The sequence below is a fragment of the Nipponia nippon genome, unplaced genomic scaffold (assembly GCF_047370975.1).
Source record: "Nipponia nippon isolate SJK-2023a ecotype South Korea unplaced genomic scaffold, ASM4737097v1 scaffold_29, whole genome shotgun sequence".
Taxonomy (NCBI): domain Eukaryota; kingdom Metazoa; phylum Chordata; class Aves; order Pelecaniformes; family Threskiornithidae; genus Nipponia; species Nipponia nippon.
The window spans coordinates 1584553-1594442 of NW_028262346.1; positions in this window are offsets into that span (position 1 = coordinate 1584553).

A 9890-nucleotide genomic window follows, 5' to 3' on the forward strand; every position below is an offset into this window, starting at 1 on the left:
CATCCAAGAATCGGCTGTACATGTTAAAGGAGATAATACCACAGGCTATAGAACAACCAGTATTATATGAAGTCTAAAAATCAGCTTTTATAATTAGAACATGTTTTAGCTTTCACTGTCTTCAGCTATACTTGGCAATATATTTATAAATATTCAATATTTTATAGCATTTATGGAAGAAAACACTTTCAATAAGAAAATCATTAACATCTTTTTAGTAAATTTAAACTAGAGCTTAAACTATAAATAAGTATTACATGTTGTGCTTTATATAGAGTATTTTACAAGAGCCTGTAATTGCAAAGTTGTAAATGCAATGCAGTTGTAAAGCTAGGAACCATTTGGTCAAGAATCAAGCAACTAACATGAATGTCTCCTCAAAGAACAAGACTCCTTGTACTAGACATCCAGCTGGTATAGACATTATCATAATCTCACAAAACCAGATTTTATAAAATAAGCTTTAGAAAGAATCCTGACTTTCAAAAATGTAAAGAGCAAAGAGGAACGTAGGGGTATGTTAACAGAATATATCATAAACAGCTCTCATTCCACACTCTAAAAAAACTTCTTGTTGAAATCAAATCAAAACTTCCTGATGATTTCTTATTGAACACTTCTAAAAGTGCTCTAAGTTTTTGAACTTGAAGAAACATATATTTCTGGCTCGAAAAGGCTGTATAGGAGAAGGTGATTACTTCTATACTACTCATGTTTTCTCTTAATCTTATAGATGCTTTTTTTTTATCTCCTGATAACCATGAAATAGTAAAATTCTTCTGAGATATCTATCTGTAAATATTAGATTTCAGTTTGTACATGATATGAGCCTAACCTGTAGCAGCAAATGAGGCAGTTATTGTAAAATAAAAATGTGACTCATTTTAACACATTTTACTACTTAGAAGAAAGGAGCCTAATGTCAACTAGCCTCATAGGCTCTCTGTCGTGAGTACAAGAATATTGATGCTTTCATACCTTATGATGTTTGTCATTTAAGATGTGTGGCATATAAAATGAAAAACCAATCAAAACACAATCTTCTGCAACTACCGATCTGACAGAGGGGACGTCTTAACTGACCAATTCAAATGAGATGCAAAATTTACACAGCTGAAGACAAGTGAGATGAACCTTCCAGCAAGTCAATAGGAAAAGGTTGATATCTTCATAGTGTTCTTTCTGAGGGGAGAGTGTGTCCAGCTACCTTAAACACCTAAACTTACATAGACATTATCTTTCTTTAACAGGCTTCAAAGGCTTATTTCTTTGCTTAAATAGAGAAATGAGAGACTGCTCAGTGTGCTGCTTAAGGATACAAACAAATTTAGGAACATGTAAAGTTTAGTTGCATCATCTTTACTTATGAAGCTTACAGAAGCCTTATCTGGCCTCATGAACAAAAATGGACTATAATTGTGGAGTTTGACTGGTTATTAACAGGAAACCTTTGGAATATAAGACTATATACTGTTATATAGTGTATACAGTATAGAATTAAGATTTCAGTAAGACCACGTATTTGTTGTTTAGCACTGAATGTACTAATTAAGGTATATCTATGCTGAAGATTAGGCTTATGAGAGCTTGTTATGCCCATTGTTGAGGCATAGCAGAAGTGTGTTGCAAAGTTGCACTACTGAACAAAATTTAACATTCCTTCTCAGTACTGCTTATTCATTTAGGCTTAGTGTTTTTTAACCAAATTCTTACATGCTCTGATCAACTCAGCAGAAAAGTTGAACCATTCTTCTTACTTACAGCTTATGTTATAGCTATAGCCTTTCTTACTAATTGAAAAAAAAAAAAATAAAAGAAGCTAAAGCTTGTACACACAGGTTACTAAGGAAAATAGCAATATTTTTTTCCTGATCATTCAAATTGGAAAGCCTTCTTAAAGACCAACTCTTAAAAAGACTGTTTGAAGAAGTGGAAGACTGTTCCCTTACTCTTGTATAAAAGGGAAGTTCACTGCAATTGACTTGAAACAGAATTTCAGCTTGTGTTTAGCCTTATGAAACTAAATGGCCTGAATAAATGCAAAAAGTTAAAACTTTGCCTTGAAAGGAACTCTGAGTCATTCTTACCAGATACACATACATACAAAAGCCAGTTAGAAGTATACTACATATGCATTAAATTGACTACATAGTCCTGAGCTACGTTTCTAAGGCCATGGAGATGTTAAGGAGTGGATGAGAAAAGCTAATTTTGAATCCAGCCAAGCCTGAAAGAGATGCACATTTTTCCTTGCCTGAAGTAAGACAGAAGGTTATAAAATCCTCTGAAATAAAGAGGCAGTTCTCCTTCTGCTCAGCTTTATAGTATGGCCAATAGCTCTTCCAGTTCACTCCTAGGAGTTTGCAGCAACCAAAGGCCTAAGAAGAAGGACTGAGAACAAAAGACAATACAACTTGACATAAAATAGCAGTATTTAGTAACTCAGCATTATACCTACCATGTAATGACATCACTAAGATGACATTAGAAGAGGTGATGTGCAGCTGGGAAGCTTTGTTACAGAACTTAATTTAAATTCTCTTTGAACAATTTTACTAGGATGTTGAAATGCTATTGTCATGTAAATGGCTGAGGGCTTCTACTTTTGAATGTCAGCTTTTTCAGAATATATATTCCTGGAGAGGACACTGAGGCTAAAATTTGGTAAACAAAGATAAGTAATGGGATTTAATACAGATTTAAGGTTCTTGATAGTCATTGATTTGTCTGTCTCAAGACAACTGCTTGACTGGCTTCTTTTGATTAACTGACTTAAAGGCTTTCTTTGGTTTCATAGGATTTATTTAAGATTAGCCACATTTGCCCACTTATAAATTGCTTAGGTTCTCCATGATATACCAAATAGGATTCACTAACCCTTTAATGAATTTTGCCCATCTATAAATTATTTTAATTACCTGTGATACAATATTACTTGTCTGCTACTAATTTTGATAATAGAGTACTTGGTTCCCTTAGGAGTCAGCTGACTCTCCAAGGTTTAATATCTTTCAAAAACCCTTTATAGAGAAATATGCAGGAGATGGAAGTAATCACTGTTTGTGTACTGTTTTGCTTTTAATTTAGATCCCTTTTTCTGAGAATAAAATGATCATAGCAAAGAATCATTCATTTCTTCTTTTTTTCCTTTAACTATGACATGACAAAGAACCCAGTTCAAGAGACTAAATGAAGGGAATCAACCCTGATTCACCATCCAGAAAGCCAGATATTAAGATTTAGCTTCTACCTTTTATAATTTCTTCAGATTATAAACAGCCTGCAAGTTTTTAAATAAAATGAAATGACACTCAGTAACTTGGAATAACTCCTTCTAGCTTCACAATATTATTAGCAATCAAGAGTACTTCATGGTCATCTTTAATTTGATTATTAGTTCTTGCTAAACAGGAGCTCTTTTTATCAGAGATTTCTTTTAATTTTGAGAAATGGGAAACCGCAAACCAGCATGTGTGACACAATATCAAGCAAATGGGAAAGAAGTGTAATCAAGAACAGAACTGGCAGATGAGTAGATGGATATAATGTAATGTGAAAGAAGCAACACAACTTTTATAGGACATAGCTACCCCTTACAAAATTTATTAGAATGCTTTTAAAGAGTCAGCAAGCATATGGATAAAAGCACACTTGTATTTTCGAAAAGTCCCTTACCAAAGGCTTGTAAAGAAACTAGGGTATTGCAGAAAGAAATAGGAAAGACTTCTCTTGTGTTAATAACTGCTTAAAGAAGCAGATGTGAAGTGTAGGAATAAATGGTCATTTTTCTTATTGGCAGGAGGTGACCAAGGGAGTCCCACAGGGATCCTTTCTGTTGCAGTGGAGACAAAATCTGTTGATGGCATTGAAGTAGTCAGGGTAATAAAAATAAATCTGACATCCAGGAGCACAGATCTCATGATGCTGAATGATCGAGCAACAAAACAGCAGGTGACATTCAATGCTGATAAATGCAAAATAATGAAAAAGGGGGAGAAAAACCCTAACTATATAGACACTGTGCTAGGCTGTCATCTCTGTAGAAAGTCATCTGGGAAACACAGCAGAAAGTACCAGCAGCAGCATGTTGCTCAGCAGTGGTAAAAAATGTAAATAAAAAGAAAACATCATTATGCCATTATCAATAAAAAGTGCACCTATGTTCTGAGTCCTGTGTACACTTCTGTCTTCTCTTTACTCCAGACTAAGAAAGGATGTAGTAAATAGAAAAGGGAAAGAGAAGGGCAACTAGAAATGGTAAGAGCTGGGAACAAACTTTTGTTTTTCTTCCTTCTGCTAAGGTGGTCATGGTACAGATGTACCATGTCCAGATGGGAGGTCCCAGCTGACTGGAGGTTAGCAAACATGATGCCCATCTACAAGAACGGTCAGAAGGAGGATCCGGGGAACTACAAGCCTGTCAGCCTGACCTCGGTGCTGGGGAAGGTCATGGAACAGATCATCCTGAGTGCTGTCACGTGGCATGTACGGGACAACCAGACAATCAGGCCCAGCCAGCATGGGTTTATGAAAGGGAGGTCCTGTTTCACTAACCTGGTCTCCTTCTATGACAAGGTGACCCGCTTAGTGGATGAGGGGAAGGCTGTGGATGTTGTCTACCTGGACTTTAGTAAGGCCTTTGACACAGTCTCCCACAGCATTCTCCTGGAGAAGCTGGCTTCTCATGGCTTGGACAAGTGTACTCTTCGCTGGGTAAAAAACTGGCTGGATGGCTGGGCCCAAAGAGTGGTGGTGAATGGAGTCAAATCCAGTTGGCGGCCAGGCACAAGTGGTGTTCCCCAGGGCTCAGTATTGGGGCCAGTCCTGTTCAACCTCTTCATTGATGATCTGGATGAGGGGATCGAGTGCACCCTCAGTAAGTTTGCAAACACCAAGTTGGCCAGGAGTGTTGAGCTGCTGGATGGTAGGAAGGTCCTACAGAGGGATCTGGACAGGCTGGATCGATGGGCTGAGGCCAATTGTATGAGATTCAACAAGGCTAAGTGCCGGGTCCTGCACTTGGGTCACAACAACCCCATGCAACGCTACAGGCTTGGGGAAGAGTGGCTGGAGAGCTGCTTGGCAGAAAAGGACCTGGGGGTGTTGGTTGACAGCCACCTGAATATGGTCTGGCAGTGTGCCCAGGTGGCCAAGAAGGCCAATAGCATCCTGGCTTGTATCAGGAATAGTGTGGCCAGCAGGACCGGGGAGGTGATAGTGCCCCTGTACTCGGCACTGGTGAGGCCACACCTCAGGTACTGTGTTCAGTTTTGGGCCTGTCGTGGTTTAACCTCAGACAGCAACTAAGCACCACACAGCTGCTCGCTCACTTCCCCCTGGTGGGACAGGGGAAAGAATCAGAAGAGTAAAAGTGAGAAAACTCATGGGTTGAGATAAAGACAGTTTAATAGGTAAAGTAAAAGCCACGCATGCAAGCAAAGCAAAACAACGAATTCATTCATTACTTCCCATTGACAGGCAGGTGTTCAGCCATCTCCAGGAAAGCAGGGCTCCATCACACATAACAGTTACTTGGGAAGACAAACGCCATCACTCCGAATGTCCTCCCTTCCTTCTTCTTCCCCCAGCTTTATATGCTGATCATATGGTATGGAATATCTCTTTAGTCAGTTGGGGTCAGCTGTCCTGGCTGTGTCCCCTCCCAACTTCTTGTGCACCCCCAGCCTACTCACTGGTGGGGTGGTGTGAGAAGCAGAAAAGGCCTTGACGCTGTGTAAGCACTGCTCAGCAATAACAAAAACATCTCTGTATTTTCAACACTGTTTCCAGAACAAATCCAAAACATAGCCCTGTACTAGCTCCTATGAAGACTATTAACTCTACCCCAGCCAAAACCAGCACAGGACCCCTCACTACAAGAAGCACATTGAGGTGCTGGAGCACATCCAAAGAAGGTCAACGAAGCTGGTGAAGGGTCTAGAGCACAAGTCTTGTGAGAGGCAGCTGAGGGAGCTGGGTTGTTCAGCCTGGAGAAAAGGAGGCTCAGGGGACACCTTATCACTCTCCATAATTCCCTGAAATGAGGTTGTAGTGAGACGGGCGTCGTTCTCTTCTTCCAAGCAGCAAGTGATAGGATGAGAGGAAATGTCCTCAAGTTGCTCCAGGGCAGGTTTGGATTGGATATTAGGAAAAATTTCTTCACCAGAAGGGTTGTGAAGCATTGGAACAGGCTGCCCAGGGAAGTGGTTGAGTCCCCATCCCTGGAGGTATTTAAAAGACGTGTATATGTGCTTAGGGACATGGTTTAGTGCTGGACTTGGCAGTGTTAGATTTCCTGTTGGATTCAATGATCTTAAAGGTCTTTTCCAACCTAAATGGTTTTATGAATCTGTGATTCTATGAAAACCAAGAGTGACATGGAGAATGGAAAAAGGACATGAATTCTCGGTGTTTCTCACAATATTGGTACTAGAGGGCAAGAAATTATACGATCAGGAAAGACATTCAAACTTTTACTAAGCATCAGAAATACAACTTAGTTAAGCAGTTACTAGAGACTATAGTGGTGTCTGCAGAGCACTTGTGTGCATTTAACTAATGCAAACACACATGTACCTGTCTATCATATAAAGTATGATGGTTACATATTTTCCTTTTCTGCACAAATGTTCATACTATATACATAAGAGTAATATCTGTCTACTGAAATGCACACCTACTGGGTGTCTATGTTTATACATGCATATATTTATATTGGGCCTACCAAGGAAAGATTTGGTTCCTAACTTCAGCAATCCTCTGAGGTGCTTAAAGCAAGGATTTCACAGGATAGAGAACTCTAGCTTCTGCTAGTGGGAGAAAAGGGCTCTTCTATTTTATTCTTCTTTATTTTTGAGTGACATGCAAGAGAAAGATGCAATGAGCCGGATTGCAACGCCTGTCCCCACAAGCAAACCCAGAGCAGACAGACCAAATCCAGCCACATAATTCCCAGTGTACAGCAGCTGAGCCGAGAGCAGACCTTTGCCACATGAAGTTTGATGAGAGTTTGCCACCACAAAGCTTCTGGAAGAAGAGATTATAGTCATATGACTTAAACTCTGAAAGTTTCTGACATTTAATATCAGTTGTTAAGAGTGCAGATTGGTGGCTGAATCAATAACCCCTTGCAGTTATTGATCAGAAACTGCCATCCTGCCAATCATGGAGCCCAGCTGACCTTATGAAAGCTGATCTCTGCTTCTAGCACTGTCCCTGTACCACCTCCTTATGGCCTAATGTGCCTCAGAAGTGTTTAAAAAGATGTGTGGATGCTGTCATCAAGATCTGCTCTGACAGGGGGCTGCTGAGTTGCTCAGTGATGGTGGTCGCTCAGGACAGGAGAGGTGGTGTGTTGCATGGAGTTATTGGGCACCAAAGCCAGCTCAGGTGGAGAAATGACCCACTGAAAAGTTCACTTGCACTGCTTCTTGTAAGGTTTCTCCTCCATTGAATTTCTAATGGCTTCCATAAGCAAAGCTTTAGATTTTATTTCCCATCTGAGATGCAGGAGTTGCAGTAAAGTTACTATCTGGCAATGGATAAAAAAAATATATAGTACTACTACTAGTAAATAATAATAATAATAATGATAATGATAACAATAATAATAACAACAACAACAACAACTATCAATTAATGGAGTATGACAATATAATATTTTACAAAACCAGTCTTCTTTCCAAAGAAAACATTGAATCTTCATTCATCAAGAATAATTCTCTGGAACAACCCCTCCCTCCCCCAGCTATTATCTCAACAAACATAAATATCTTAATTCACAAATCTTTCTCTTGGACTGTGTCTGCCATGGTTAGCTGTGTTCAGAGAGTCTTTTGCCTTAATATCTCCTCTCTTAGTGTGTAGAAGCTCTAAGATACAATGGGAAATGTAGTTCAACCAGACAATTCAGCCAATGAAGGAGAATGAACACAAGAAGCATCTCATAAAACCTGTGAAACCCATGACTCCCATGAAACACCCAGGGGACATTCTGAATCATAATTTTTCAGATCTTTATGTTTAAGAAGTTGTAAAACTTTTTCACAAAAAAAAAATAAACAACAAAGCAAAACCACAAAAAGCACTATATAATTTATTTTTCTTACCAGCTTCAGTAGTACTAAAGGGATCCTGCCACCTCTGCCATTTCTTTCACCTGTCAAATGGGTTCCAGTCAATTAGCGGGGAGTTTTAAAAGATTCACAAGCCAGTGTTCAGAGTCTTCCCACTACTAAACATTGCAATGAACTCCTCCCCTTGCCCCTGCTCTGGCTTGGACTTATCCACAGACTGCAGTCCCTTAGGGGTTTACCTGCTCCAAGTGGAGCCTTATCTACGAGCCACAGTGTCTCCAGGGGTATACCTGCTACGGCATAGACTTATTCACAGCCACAGTCACTCAGAGGTGCACATGTTCCAGTGTGGACTTCTCCATGGGCCACAATGCCTTCAGAGATATACACGCTCCAGCATAGCCTTACCCACAGTCACAGTCCCTTCAGAAGTAAACCTGCTCCAACATGGCCTTACCCATGACTGCAATCCCTCCAGGGGTGTACCTGCTCTGTTGTGGGCTTATCCATGGCCACACGCTTTGAGGTGCTCCAGCACCTCCAGCTCTCATTTTAAATGAGATAAACTCAAGACCTGAGACCTGGGCATAGCTAGCCAAACATAATGGTTTTGCCATTTCTGTGTACCATAATATGCAAAGACTGAGATAAAATCCCTGCCCACACAATAACTTAATAAATGGGGACAGGGGCTACAAATTAGGGTTTCCATTTTTCTCAATGATTTTCTCAGTCACTAGGGTACAGAATATTTTCATCATGGACACCAGGCATTCCACCTATCTCCAATTACCCTGTGCTAGTGCATGCTTTGGGGAAGGAAAAGAAATTGCTTCAAATGACTTCAAAAAGAAAAGTTAGTTACTATATTCCTGTGTGAACACTTTCTTTTCTGAACTTCTGGATAGAAGAGACCTTTCTCTAGCATAAGAATATCAAATGCTTTGAAGATGTCTATTGAACGTGACTTAGATGTGAAACAGACACTCAGCTGTTTAGTATCCCCAGGACCTAGATGTTTCGGGCCAAGTCTTGGAACACATATAGGCATCCAGTGACCTTTTGTATTAGCAAACTGGATCCTTCCAAGACCTCCAAGATCTCGAGGACTAAGAGAAGAGTTTCCAAAGTTAAATGTTTTCCCTTTTCTGCCAAAAATGGCAATGGGTACTAACATCACCTGTGTTTGTTACACTCCTTTTTGCACAGTGATCCATCTGGGACCAGGGATGGATGTTTCCTCCAGTGAGCTTGCCTGGGGATAAGGGTGCTTTTGTCTTGGGTGGTAGCTGAGGTAGCTTGCGTCCACTCTGGATGAAGAAAACATGGTGTTTCCCAGTGCCCATGTGAATGCATCAAACAAAAGTTTTTTCCTCACATACTTTAAAAACTTTCTCATCAAACAAGGAAACAGCTTGCACAAAAGAGATGCTGTGGAGTCATGCCTTTTTGGTTGCAGTTTTGGAATTAGGCACCTAAATTTCCTTGTAAGTCCTACAGGACATGCCCAGACCTGTTATTGGTGCTTGCTGTTACTTCCTTAGAAATGTACTGGCCCACAATGATATCTACATGCTTTGGTAAGGTCTTTCAATCAACCATGCCATTTACATGGTTTCCCTTGCAAAGAAGGTGAGGCCTGGTGAGGCCGCACCTCGAATACTATGTTTAATTTTGGGCCCCTCACTACAAGAAGGACATCGAGGAGCTGGGGCATGTCCAGAGAAGGGCAACGAAGCTGGTGAAGGGTCTAGAGAACAAGTCTTACGAGGAGCAGCGGAGGGAGCGGGGTTGTTTAGTTTCGAGAAGAGGAGG